This window comes from Accipiter gentilis, chromosome 27 (assembly GCF_929443795.1).
Source record: "Accipiter gentilis chromosome 27, bAccGen1.1, whole genome shotgun sequence".
In the NCBI taxonomy this organism is placed as follows: Eukaryota; Metazoa; Chordata; class Aves; order Accipitriformes; family Accipitridae; genus Astur; species Astur gentilis.
In genome coordinates, this window is record NC_064906.1 from 15,689,153 (window position 1) to 15,704,046 (window position 14,894).

A 14,894-nucleotide genomic window follows, 5' to 3' on the forward strand; every position below is an offset into this window, starting at 1 on the left:
AATGAAGGAAATATCTTGAAGGAAAGTGTTCTTTTAATGTTCTTTTTTTCCTGACACAAATACATGAAAAAAATTCTTTTTCTCGTTGATTTGGCTAGACAAAAATGAGGGCATACAAATCTTTTTCTTCTCAGTTTTACATCTACTTCCTTTGTCCAAATCCGCATGTCATCATTTAAATTTTGAAAGGGATGGATTTCAGTTGCAGTTGGTGGGTATTTTGTCAGTGGTTTCCATGGGATCATAATCAGGCCATTTTGCAAAGAATACCTCAGAAATCCTTTCTGAAATACTGCCAAGGATGATGGTGGTGATGAAACGGAACCAAGGAAACACTTCCCTCCGACATTATTTCATGATTTATATGACTCTTATGGAATGTCAAAAATCAAACAATTAAAAACAAATTGTACTTGAGGTCTCATTAAATACTTTCCTCCATGTATTCTATCGTGAAACAGGATTCAAACACTTGCTAGAAAATAAAACAAAGCTGAATAACAAATGCTTTAGCTATGTCCTTATGACGGGAGATGTGCTACATCAAAGGCTGATGAGTTCTAAAGCTTTGTCCTCTGTCGTGGTACGCACTGATACGGGGCTTGTAATAATTGGACAAGTTATTCAGAGTAAGTTCTGTTGTCCTCAACGTCAAGGTGCCCGGCTACCTAGCTGGCTCACTATATTGGTATTTTTACCGGGGAGAAAATGATTGGAACGGTAGGATAGTGTCCAAGCAATGAGCTGAAGGGGAACACTTTCGGGGTAGGAGAAGTGGCCATGAAATGGGTAAAGGGCAGAGTGCTTAGCAATCCTTTGTGTGCGGCATTCTTCTTCCTTCCTTCCTACAAACAGGAAAAATGACCAGCCAGGCTCATACAGAAGGTATATAAACCACGGCATAATGTTTTTCCTTCTGGCCTGGTTAGGTTACAGCACAGAAAGAAGAGTGCTGTATGCGAAAGTGATGTCATGGAAGTCAGCCCTGATGACATCAGTTGTTGGTAGCCATGTGACTAGAATGCTTTGATTTTGAGGCTTCATGCCATTAGGTTGCCCTCTTTCTGAACATACCATCGTCTTCTCACTCACCTGGTGACACAAACAGCCGATGGCATATTAAGCAGAGAAGGGAGAAGCTGGGAGCTGTTGCTGTAAGTAAAGGTGACAGATAACTTTTAGTCTAATGTCACACCTGTGCTTCAAGTACAGATAACTTTTTTTTTTTTTTTTTTTTGGGGGGGGGTGTGTCTTATTTGCCACAAGGTCTGCTGTACGCAATTTACTTCTTTGGTTACAGCCTTCACAGAGAAACAAGTGACAACCTGCTCACTTAAAGGAGCAATCTCATACTCTCACAGGTAAAAGTAAACCAGATCTGAACCGGCCTGGACAGTTTTGTAGTTACTTTACCACAGGTTGGATCCACACTAGCCGAAATAAACAATAACTAAAAAAGTAAGGTATCCGTGTTGATTTTACAGGGGAAGTAAGGTGGGAAAGTCCCACCATGTCAGAAGCCTCACTAGAGAAAAAGGAGCAGGGGATGGGAGGTTTTTGTGAAAGGAATTGGAGCTTTTTATTAAGTCCATGCATCGACCCGCTACTGATTTCTGCCTTCCTTTACACCAGATTTAGTCAGCTCTAACTCAGACTAACTGTGTTAGTCCATATTTATGATACTATAACATACTTGTGCATGAAGCTGACTTGGGAAAACCCTCTGCTGTCACAGTTCCTGCATGTAAACCTGGGGGTTAGCAACACTCACGAAGTACGTGAAGGAATCTCATGCTATGTAACTGGTTTAGATTAAGGATTTTAGTCACGTAAATGGAATGCTTTACTGAAGCAGGCCAGTCCAAGTTATGTTACTTCTGTATTAAATTGAATCAAATGGAATCAACAAAGGTGGAGGCCAACAATCCGATTCCCAAACTTCTTGCTAGGTTTACCTTCAAACATTTCCACTAAGTGTCTCTCCTCTGACAGTAATGCAGGAGAGAAACATCAAGAGTTTTCTCTTCATCTTCCCATCTGGAGGAATGCAAAGCCTCTGTTGGTCGACAGATCTGTGAAGGAAAGAAGGACATTTGCTCTTCTCTCATCTGCTGCCACACAACCTAGTCCCTAAAATGTCTTCAGATATAACTATTGTCTTGCTATCCATGAATCTTTGCTGCTACTCTTCCTTTGCCTGAATTTTTCTTTTCTAGGAGAAGTGAAGAAAGAGAGAGAAAAATCAGGTAGGAAGAAATGTCCTTCACTTGAACCAGGAGTCACAGATGCAAGCTCATGCCTATCACTATGGACGGGAGGCATCGTCGGTACTGGGCTGAATTCTGCGATTTAGAGCAACCGTGTAATACAAAAGTATTCCTGGAAACAGCCACAACACCTCCATTCTACACGTTTCATAAAATAAAACTTTGCCAAGATCCAAAAGTAAGACTTTTTAATTAAAACGAAGGACCTGAAGAACTCAAATTATAATGCACTACAAAAAACCCCCAAGAGACAGTGCCAAATTTGCAAGTTGACTGAAGAGTAAGGAACTTATCACAAGAAAATGCTGAGGTGATTCTGCGAAACGAGCCTTGTTCCATAGTAAAAGCAAAACAAAAGGACACGAACACCAAATCCTGATCCCAAATTACGCGTGAACAAGATGTACAAACCAAGTCTGAATTTTCCCCTAATTAACAATGTCCCACCTTTTCCTGTTGTGAATGTCTGTTACAAAAAAGAAAAGGTGAAAAGCAAGCAAGCAAACAAACCAGGCAGAAACTGAGTTATACATCAAGAAAGGCTGGGAGAATGGGATTACACACGTATAGTATGAGTAGGATGAAAGCGAACGTGATAAACAAGTAATGCTGCAGTCTCTTGAAATATGGCCATCAGTGCTTCCTGCAAACACCAAATTCCTGCTTTTGGAAAGGCTTTAATTAGCTATGCAAAGACAATTCCCATGCCATCCTTCTCCAATTAATAACAACCAAACAAATAAGCTTGACATGGTATGTGCACAGCGGTACCATAGAACTAATTTATAGTCACCACTAATTCAAAACTGTAGCTCCTTAATCCTGAAGAGCATCAGTGGGCCAACTATATCACTGAAAGCGCCCAGATTTTAATCCAGGCAAACTGTTTTATAATATCAGCCTGGAAACCTTGAGTTACAATGCATGGGGAAATCAGTCTATTTACTTACTGTCCCCTCTGATCAGCCTCCCGTCAGGCTTGTTTGGGCTGAATTTGAGCCTGGTGCTCTGCCTTTCAGAGCTGATCTCCCAGGTGACTACAGCTAAGCCAATATCCCAACCCATCACAAACAAATACCCCAAGCTCTTCACAACCTAACTTCAAGGCTTGGACCTTGAAGACTGGAGAGCCTTGGTACTCCTGAGCGTGAGGGACCCACGGGGAGGGGACAACGTGGTGTGTCTTGAAGTTTTCTCAGTTCCACTCCCAGGACCGTTAGAGAAGGGATGCGGTCCGTTCTTGGTCAGCTGTGAGCATCCTTCTCTCTCTAATCCCAGTGGTGGGGCAGATAGTGACAGAGCGGATCGGGGACGTTTTACTTTGTTAGAGGGTGGTGAAATGCAATGTTCTGTTCACTAAGAGCACATTCCCAAATTCGATACGAAGCCAGCTGAGCACAGGAGGGGATTCTGCAGACCGAGAAAGAACAGCAGCTCGTCGTTTCCCTGGGAGCGGCTGCTGTGTGAGGCTATCTGTATGGGAGAGCCGCAGAGGTACAGTTGAAGGATTCTTACGAAGAAGACAGCTGCAGAGATTCCCCTTTTGGGCATACCTCGTTTCAGCTGGTATGCCCCTGGGGTTGATATTTTTAAGCGGTTGGGACTCTAGATGGCGAGGAGAATGTGATGGGAGGTATCGTTACAAGACCTCGATTGCTGCTGTCACAGAGGTAGCTGACTGGTAGACAGATAGCTCTACAAATAGGACAACGTTAAGAAAAGGATGTAAGGAAGTGTTTTATTTTCATTCCATTGCTTTTAACTACTATCAATTCTGCAGACACTGAGACAAGGTTCTCAGCCTTCATCTTGACTTATCCTGATTAATGCTCTGCCAGAAGGAAGCGATATATTAATTGTTTGTGATCTGGAAAAGGATAAGTCCCTGACTTTGCATATGTTACCAGAACTCAGTCAGATAATGCTGTCTTAAAGGCAGGCTTTGGCACAGCTCTCGCCAGTGAGGTTTCCTGAACTAAAGAAGGATGCGTGGCCATGATTATTGCATCCAGCTTCAAATAAAGGATACCTCCTTCTTCAAAGCTGGAGCAAAGAGGCTGAATCCACTCCCCGTGCAGATTCACGCGTGGGATAAAAATGGAAGGTACTCTAGTGTAGCACACCCCATGTCACCAAATCTTTTTGTGGAAACGGTAAGCCCATTAGAGCCATAATTTGAGAAATAGAGACTGAATACGCTCAGTGACTGCACTCTGCACAGAGACAGTAAATGCTTTTAATCAGTAACACATTTTCTAACAGCTTCAGTGATGAGAGGTTGCCACATGTTTGGGGGGTTGGATTAAAGGCTAGGCAATTCTCTGAGAAAAGGAGTTAATCGCTTTTGACTAATTTGCTACCTTCACTTCACAGCTGTATCTGCAGCACATTTCCCTGTACGCTGCTGATGCACTGTGAAGTGGTTAAGCAGGTCCTTTATCCTTCTAGATCTGGGCCTTGGCCCTTGCATAAATAATACTGTGGAAAAACCTTTTTTCAGACTAGACTAGGGCATCCCTTCCCTCCTTTGTTCCTCTGCAAGGTCCTGAAGCTTCCGAGTCAAGAAATTGGCAATGATGCAAACCGTATCTATACGAAATGTGCTTAAACCCCCAGAAGTTCAATATTTTGTTCCTCTTGAATGCCGACTTCTCCCATCTGTTGTTCCTGCCCACCAGATCTTGGCCCTGCCCTTTTGAAGAGCATAGGAAGAAGTAAGGATCACGGAAGCTGCTCTCTCTCAAAACTGTGACCCAGCACACATGTCATTTGCTTTAAATAGCTTGGGAACTGAACTCGCCTGATGTGTGCACACACAAATGCCAGTCATGGTCTATATCGTTCGGTGCAGCTTGCCAATATTAAGACTAAAAGGCTAGGAAAGAGGTGAGCTAGTAATTCAGGGTGGGTTTGCTGGGCACTAAGAAAGCTGCATGATAAATCATGCACAGAACTTTATAGAACCTTATCTAGTTTAAGCGATATCAATTTCTTGATTACCACTACTATTTCTGTTGGTTATACGAAGAAAAAACCATTTGCGTAGTCTCAGATATTTGCATGTACGTACCCCTGTAAGTAGAAACAGAGGTGTTGCCACCGAACATACTAAAGGTTCTGAATTTTTTTCTCATTCTTTTAATATAAATATTTGAGCTTGGTCCCTAACAAGTCGGCAAAAACTAAATGAATATCAACTAGTTAAGCTGCACATTTTAGCTGTGATAAAATTCAGTACATTATTTCATTTATTTTTAATAAATTTAAGTGTGGCATAAGTTAAAAACTATCTGTATACTTTAATACATATGGACAGACACATACATTTACAAAGCTTGCTTAAGTAGTCTTCTCATTTTCTTTCAAAGTCCCCAAAGGATTCAAATGACATATGGCAAGAATTCTTTTAAGGTAATCATATAAGAAAAACTAAGCAGATGGAAAAACATGACTGTTGACTATAAGATGAAAGGTCCCCAGTGAGTCTGTTGTGAACACCCAGTCCATACTGAAATGGGTTTTTATTCTTTCTAACCTGCTTTCTCAATTTTGTACAAGAAGTGTGCTTTCCATATTAAAGTGAATGTGAAGTATGTGCACGCTGAGTGATAAGATTATTGGTTTTGAAAACAGAGTTAGGGTAAAAATTCCTGCTTCCAAGTTTAGGATCAGGTATTTTAAAATAATAATTATTTTTCTATTAGCAACTCTCAAAAGTTATAACTGGAATACAATTTGTATTCACTCATAATAGTCCCACCTAAGGCAAAGACACCAGCTTCTTCAACTGAAAGTTGAGGCTCTCACTTTTCACAGTTGACGCACTTGCTTCCTTTTTTAGATTTCTTTGAGGATATAAAACAATAAAAAAGCAGATGGGCTTTTATGCTGCCATTTCTAGTCATTTTTCATTCTTTACTGCTCATGTTTTAATAATTAGCACAATTCAGACATAGCGATGTTTTTAATGCCTCCAGGAAAGAGAGTATTTACACTAAAAAAGTTTTAGATAGTTTAATTATAATGCAAATAATCAAGAAACCATTAAAAATTCACGTAATTTTCACAGAAAAGCAATTTTACAGTGGACCAGTAATACCAGCAGTTCCACTATTATAATGTAAGGGATTGATAATGCGACACTGTGACCAAAATTGTTAAAGATCATTTACTCTTTAGAAATTCTCACGTGTATAAGTGATTCAGAGCTAGCCTATTTGTCACAACAAGTTTGATTTTCAAAACTGGCCACTCAGTAATTGCCTGCAGATTTACTAGGAGTTTTGCTAAGCCCTGCAACAACCCCCCGCCCATGATGGTGCAGCCATCGGTAGTCAGACTACCGTATCAATTCTACAGAACAATAATCCTCATTAAAAGACTTCTTTGAATCCTGGCCCATCGTTTTACAAATACAGCCTGAGAAGCCAGAGTACAGCAGTCTGTGAATCCAAGGAACGTGAACATCCAGAGAAATTCAGGCTTTATAGAAATTAGCTGGATCCTTATATACTGTTGACTTTCCATTACATGTTGTTGGTATTTGACAGTTACACACTGTACATAATTAATTTAGTTCTTTCCCCCATAATGTACATGACCTGATTGTAATTTGCCCAAATTAGATCATTTTTCATAATTATTCATCATATCATTTATGTGAACAAATGTCAGACTATGGTTTGTCTACAAATGCAGAGCTGCATCTTCTGCTATGTATGACTGGCCATGTAAATCAACTCCCCCGCCCCTTCTCTGGATACCCTTAGCTCTATAAATGTGAGCAAAGCCAAAAAAATATTTCTAAGGCTTTGAAATTTTAAGGGAAAGCAGAGAGCACTTTAAGCAGAAAGAGGCAGCAGGCAGAGGAAATTTAGGACAGCTTATGCTTTTCCTGTCATTATTTGCAAAACTTTCCTTTTTCAAAGGATTCTCTTTGACTACACTCGCAGACAGCAGATTAACAAATAGTTTGGTTTCTCTCGGACACATTGAAGTCAATGGAAGCACATGATTTTAAGCATTTCAAAAATCTCGGGCTGCTTTGCAGTAACTAAAATGGCAAGGTAAGTGTCTCATCCTAAGCCAGAGAAGTATGTGGCTTACTGCCTATCTTAGATTCTTCTTTTTAAAAATTCAGCTTTTTCATTGTGCCTCACAGAGAATTTGTTCCTGCATAATGAGAAGAGCGGGAAACCCAACCGCAGATGAGTGAAAAAACAAGGTGTTTCACCTCATCAGCTTGAACTCCCTGTATAACCAGTGGAAAGAGCTGCTTCCTATGGCAAGTCCTCTGACCTCCAATATCCGTGATGGGTTAGAGGAATCCCCCTCAGGGTCTTGCCGTGAATTTAGGCAAGTACTCTTCAGGGCTTTCCTCTTCACTAGCTATTCACTGGCTGTTACTTCACTGTAACGCCTTGGTCACAAGTTCAGACCGGACAGAATGCAGGTTTCTTTATCTGAGTCTTTTTGATAACACCCTGCAAGGAAGTCCCAGGACCTGACGTGTACAGGAACAGGAGATGTTGCCAGCATTTTGTTGACACTAAAGCTTTGTCTGAACTGAGGAACAGGCTTGTGCCTTCACTCTGCCACTCCCAGTCCCTCGACTACCCACAGCAGAGGATTGCTGCAACAGATCTTGACTCCCTCCTTGCTCGTCCAGGTTTCCTTCAAGTGCAGACAGGGTGCACAGAAGAAACGGTGATTACTGGGGATTTCTCTTCGCATTCAGGCAAGAGTGGCTAATGTGGTACCCTAACCCGGGGACCAGGACACAGCACCCACGGGTGACTCAACCTGGCTGGACCTTCCTCTCAGCAGTTCCAGCACCACTGTCAAACTTCCCCTAACCCAAACACAGAGCTCTTGGCACCGGTTCAGACAAAATATCTGCGTATGAAATAATCTGGACACATGACGGCCTCTTCTCCGTCTCTCCCTCAGCAGCACTCTGTGTTGAGCTGGTTTGCGTCTTGATCTGGACTTTCCACAAAGCAATAGCGAAGAGGGAACAGCATTAGTCTTCGTAAGTAAAGCTGGGAGCTAAATGTCCCACACACCCGTTGAAATAAGGGAGACATTGCTAGCATACCTCTCCCTCCTGCAAGGCTTGCTATCAGCATCGTGCAAACCTAACTGGCGTGCCGCTACTTCTTCCCTTTCCTATTAGGTTGCAACTGCGGTGGCTGCTGAGGCTGTGTGAGGCAGTTTTTGCTTTGATACAGCACAAAAGGCTTCAAAGTGGAACACGCCACAGAATTAGGAAGGGTGGACTGGTTTGCTTCCATGCATCGTAATCTTCTCTTTCTTCTTCTCCCCCCTTCCTCATGCCTCTTAACTCTCATCCTAGCTCTGCACTGGCACTGTTCCCACTAGCGCTGCTGTTGTTCTTCCTCTTTCGGTCTCTCACCATTACTGTTCTGCATCCTCTTATACCTAAAGAAACTTCCCTGCCTCAACCTCATTTCCAACTTACTTTTTTTTTTCACTCCAATTCCATTCAGTCCTAAGAGTAGTAGCTGTAAAATAGCTCCCAAAAGTGCCAAGTGGCTTCTCAGACATGTCCATTTCCTTAAATGACCCTGCAATAAGGAAGAAAAAATATATTTTATATGTGTTTACCCTGCTCACCACCTGAGGAAAAGGGGTACTTTGAACCTAACGTGAGGACGGATGATGGCAAGCAGTGATAAGTGGGAAAACCTGCTACCAGCTCCTGACTGGCCATGCTCTCTTGTGATAGCTTCATGCCTCCTACTCCTCCGGAGTGTGTGAACAGCCACCCGCTTCTTCTTATTGTCCACAGGCTGCGTTCCCTCTACACAGATCTGCACACCGAGGCTTTGGGAGATTGGCTAGAGCTTGTTGCAGGATATCTGAATGTGAGGAGATCACTTCACTGATATCTGGGATCTAGACTTGGCTCTTAGGTCAAAGAGTCCTGGTGTGTCTACTGCCTTGTAGTCCCTTCTTGAAATGTGGGTTTTCTTTGTGAGAGCAGTTCAAAAGGAACAGAAGTTAGCTGAATTCTGGAGAGTAATGAACATAAGCAGAGAGCTGGCAAAAGGCTGTACCAGGGCCGAGCAAGGATCGCTACCAGGGATTTTGACTTTGCAAACCAGAATGTCATAGGAACCCCAGAGTGACTCCAATGATGGGTCGTGGTACAGCACCGAGACTTGCAAAGCTGGCAGAAATACCTGCCGTCGGAGAAGCCTGAAATTGCAGCTCTCTGGCCAGTGAGGCAAACAGCTCCATCAGCTCTTCAGGTGCACGGCCACTGCACAGGGGGCTGCGATGAATTTGTCCCGAGCACCTCTCTTAGTTGCTTCCACCGCTCTGTTTAAGCAGCAGTCCTGTTATTCTGAATGGTTGACGGCAGGAAGAGCTTAAGTTCAAACGTAGCCAAAGATTTTATTCAAAAAAGCCAATTTAGCCCACCAAACCAGCAGAAAAGTAACTCATGAAAATAAATAAATAAATAAAAAAAGACGAATAGTTGTTTTGCTATTTTAGTGAGCTGATGTCAATCAGCAAAGGAACCAAGCAGTGGAAGAGCAGGCAGAGGTCTGCAGCTGGGAGTGGTGACAGGGAGGAAGGAGCAGGGGAAGGAGGATAGGAAGCAAGGATGGGGCATACGAGATTTCCTCCTTTTGTCTGCAAGAAGACGTTACGGGCTCGACCGCCTGTGAAACTGCAGCCTTGGGGTGAAGTTATACGCACATTTCAAGCCGATAGAATTGTTCACTGCTGCCAGAAGAAGGAAGTCCTCCCAGCTCCGAGGCCCCACCAGCTTTGCTGGATCCTGTCACGCAGTTGCTTGTAACCCATCTCTCCGCTCCTCCTTTCCTGCAGGTTTTCTTGTGGAAGACTCATTTTCGGAAATCAGATCAGAGTGAATTTAATAACAGAGACTTTCGGAAAAGGGTTTTTGTGAAGGGGGTAAGCTTGTGCACCCAGGGTTAACAATCACTTAATAATTCTGCCTTGTTTGCTTTGCAAGGAACAGACATGCTGACAGAAGATGACCAGTGAGGGAATGTGTAGGGGTGTCAGCATGAAACGGGAAGCCATGACTGATAAGTGCAAAAGGTATACTGGTTTTGTAATTTAAATAGACGCAGAGACCTCCACAGTGACGATACAAGGTGGGAATCACACAAACATCATCTCAAGCTCCTTAGGACATCTTTTGTTTGCCTTTAAATCTGGGTCTTGTTCTTGCAATTTGGATATCTGTCTACGTTTCACTGCTTTGCAAAAGTCTTTATGGTATAAGTCTGAAATGTGAAGAAGTATCAGAAACGCGTGTCCTGCTCCTACAAGATGCAGTCCATGGCTGTGCGCTTGTTCCTGGTACTGGGCCAGACTCCCTGATGCTGCCAAGTTCCCAGGGCAGTCAGAGAGCTGGTTATAGTTTCCTAGTTATCGGAGTCAGCTGCTGCAATGTATATATACCAGATGACAATCATCCCACAAGGGACTGTTCCCCTAGCTAAGAATAGCTGGAGCAGTGAAAAGAGTGGACTATAAGGGAGGAAAGCTGCCCCAGAGTCTGCGCTGAATGGACCAGGTTGCAGCTTGTACAGCTTTATCATAATTAATAACAAAAGCGATAGGGCCGACAGGCCTGTAATCTTGGCAGCCCTTCAGCATCTGATCAGCCTCATTCGGTATCTTGAAGTAACTCAGATCTAAAGCACTAGAGCAATCGGGCTCCTGTCAGAGGTGAAAGAGGGTGTTTCTGAGGCTGATCAGAATAAAAAGGTTGCCTCCTTGGAATAACATCAAGCAAACCCACCAATTTCCGAGTACGAAGAGCCCACCACGCCCTCGGGGATGAGCTCAAAACAAAGGCTTGCATTGTACCGCCGAGACCCTTGGAAAAAACACTCCCTTCCCGAGACACAGGGGACAGACCTTCGGGAATTCTGTCCGTACAGGAGCTTTCCCGCTCCCAGCTCTCACCGGCGCTGGCGATACCTCCTCCTTTGCCAGCTCAGCCAGCATCGGCCACCCCATGGCGCTGGGAGATACCTGCTCCTCCTGCCACCAGATCTGGTTCTTTTGCTTTGTTTTTTTTTTCTTTGTTTCCGTGTCAGGAGTAGCTGTTAAAAAGTTTTAACTCTGTTTCATTTAAATACCTGAAGCAAGTACACGTTTACATTCAAGAAGCTTTTTGATAAGGATCTCCTATTTCTTCCTGATCTCTTTTCCCATGTAGTTTAGCTCAGTAGAACAACATGCACCATATTCAACTCTTCGAGTCCTAAGAGTAAATACTTCTATGCCCTCTATACTTTAGATAGTATAAATGGTAATGCTTAGACTCCAGCAACAATTGTCATTTGGGTATCTGGGCAAGACAAAACAACCAAACTATCAAAAGGCTACTAGTTAAAAAAGGCAAACTTGCACCTTCTGATTTCGCATTCCCTAAAACATTTAGTTTGCGTGGCTGGAGTCTACTTTGAGCTCTAATTTCACTGTGCAATTGTTGTGTGACATGTAAAAACTCTTTTTTTTTTTCTTTACCGTTATCAAGTTACTGGATGATATACAAATACTTAACAGGAGTATGGCGAGGCCATCTCTCCCACTCTTCTTTCTTAGGTAACAAAGCCATTAACTTTCATACCAAGATGCAGCTGAAGTACTAGTGCAGGCTTTCTAATCCACAGTCACCTTCAATTTATTGTGTTACATCAGTAGTATTAGCTATAGACTAATTTACATATGGCTATACATGTTCTAAACTGTCCAAAGTTATAATGCCTATTCTGAAGAAATTTATGCTTTTTTACAGTGTATTCTTACAGAATTACTTGTGAAACATGTAATGTGGCTTTTTAATACTTGGGGAACAAAATAAGCATTTCATAACACATATTCTCACTAGAGGGGAGTCGTTCTCTACAAAAAGCACAAGGAAGAAGTCTGAATAAAGACTGCGGTGAATGAGAAAAACAGGTAAGATCTCCTTTGAAAGATGGAAATCTTTAGCTCTGAGTGTAGATTCAGGCCTGTGGCCATTTGTAAGCCATTAGAGGCTTGAGGCAGGAGTTATGGCCTGGGTTGTGAAGCCAGTCATCCCAGAAACCTGGACTGGCCTTCCGGCATAACGGTCTGAAAATGTAAGTCAAAATATGTCCTTGTATATGTATTTGAAGTTGGAAATCTGTTTTTCTTCACATATCCTGAAACGACTAATTTCTATCCAAAAGTAGTAGAAACAGATAATCCAGGTTTCAGTTTTACGGCAGCATTACAGCTCATGTCTTTGTAACTGTATGTTCTATGTATATCATAGTACATATTTTCAGTAATTTAGGCATGAAACAACATACTTTTTCTGTTCCTTTGAAATAGCAGTGATTCTGTGTATTTTTCAGTCCTATTCTGATTTGAAGGCAAAAGCGTCCCATTTTCCTCTTGTTAGCGATCGGCTAGACTGCTCAGTTTGTATCCACTTGCTAAAGTTAATACTTGTGCCTAACATGATCATTGGACTATCATATAAATAGACTGTCACAACCGTTCCTCAGAAAAGCACGAAGACTGTGGGGAACATCTGCCGACCTCCTGCTCCTTCGGAAAGTGGAATTCTTGATTAGTTGATGGAGTTTTCACAAGAGACCAGCGATAGATATGAATTAAAATCCCTGGCATGTGTGTTTAAGGTAATTTTTACTTGACTTCACTCATAATTCAGCCTCCCCTAATCTTTTCAATAGTTCGCTATGTTTTCTTTCCCTTTTTCTTTTCATGTTTTGGTCTACTTTTCACAGGTTTCCAATTTTGTCATGTTCCAAGTGTAAAGTAAATATAAGGACTTCTTTGTCCTGCCTTGGAATTGCTCAGAGGACTCATTAAGATGAGAGCACACTCATTTTCCAACAGAAAAGAAGACCGCATTTTAGTTTTGATGTTCCCAGCGTAAAAATCTCAAAGTGTCATTACTGGTTCTTCCAAGCTCACAAGCAAGAACTATTAACAAAATTTTGACATTTTTGCGTTTTCTTTTGACAATTTCCCAGTTAATTGATCATTAAGGCAGAGATCACACTCCTTCCCTGTCCTTGTCCCTCACAGACACAGATCTCTCCACAGCACCAGTCCCCCCAGACACATACACGCGCAGAGCCCCCCCACTCCCCCAGCCTCTTCAAGGCACCTTAATCCCCACAAAGCCCCATCCTGGCTGAACCACCAAGTTGGATGCTGCGCTCCAGGGGACCAACAGTAAAAGCTCTTAAACTAGAGCAAGGATTTGAGCCCTGGCTTGTCCCAGCGTCAGACAAGGAGCCCACGCCGTGGCTTGCAGGATGCTTCTGCCAACAGTGGCCGTGTGAATTCTCGCCGAAGGAGGGGAGGCGATCCATTTCTTACGCCTGGGTGTAGGTTTTTTTGCAGGTTACAATCCTTTCTTTCAAGTGATGGCTGTAGTCCCAGTCCCTTTGTTTATCCAGGCTACAGTTTTCAGAATATCCTCCTTGAGGACGGGTAAAATTGTTGCTGCGTCTTCTCCCATCTAAAGGAAAAGCTCAAGGATTAACGGCACAAAAATGAGCTTTCTAGCATCTTTCAGTTGCATCACGGTATATTCACGATTTAAAGTTCACAGCTATAAAGAGAGCTGTGACAACTGTCATGTCTGAGCGTGGCTGCGGTGCCGTTGTCAGCCAGGCTAGTTTGCCGTGGTTAGGATATGGCCCTGTGTTTTGCATGCATTTGTGTTATTTTTCACATGAATGCTTCCTTTTATAACTATTTGCAGGTTCAAACAAAATGCACATGAACGTACTTACATACACACAAGCCAACATGCACACATGCATATATGTAAATGCCCCAAATACCTAAAAAAATGTTTCTTTTAAACAAACTATCATCACTACACAGTAACAGGATTTTCTGCACAGTCGATGAATATAAAATATCAGGTTAACGTGCTGTGTGCTTTATCCATTACCGTGGATTTGACAAACGGGTTATTTCTACTGGTTTTGTTAAAACAACACAAACCTAATTTCTTTGAAGTCTGTGTTTTTTACGTTTGGAAGTAAGTATCCCTTGAAAACAATCAGCTTTTGCAATGATCTTATTTCATATCTCCTTACTACTCCGTGGGATGAATTGCTCATGCAGCAGGCAGCATTTAGCTTTATGTTTGCATACCCAGCAATGTGGCCAGGTTTCATAATGCTGTGAATACCAAACCATAAAACTGCTTTTCAAAAGCAAATTCATAAATGCACTCATGCATACCTTTTTGAGTTATGAGGTGGCTGCAGATTTGGCAGTGCTGACTTGATGCAGTTTTGACAGGTTAGGTTAAAGGATTAAGTCTAGTCTGTCTTCACTTTGCCCTGGCTCTGACACACTCTAAAAAAAGTTGTAGGCTGGCTCTGTGCCTAGTCTGACCTCTACATCTCCTCAGAGTGACAACACTTCCCTTTAAGGCTCTCCAAAGGTCAAGGCAGATAACTTGTTGAGTCTTCCAGATACTTTCTTATCTGTGGCTCTTCCTCCTAACCTCACACAGTGGAAGAAATATGCAAAACCTTGGAGAAGAATAAATCAGGCTTCATAAGGAACAACTTGCATTAAATCAAATATATG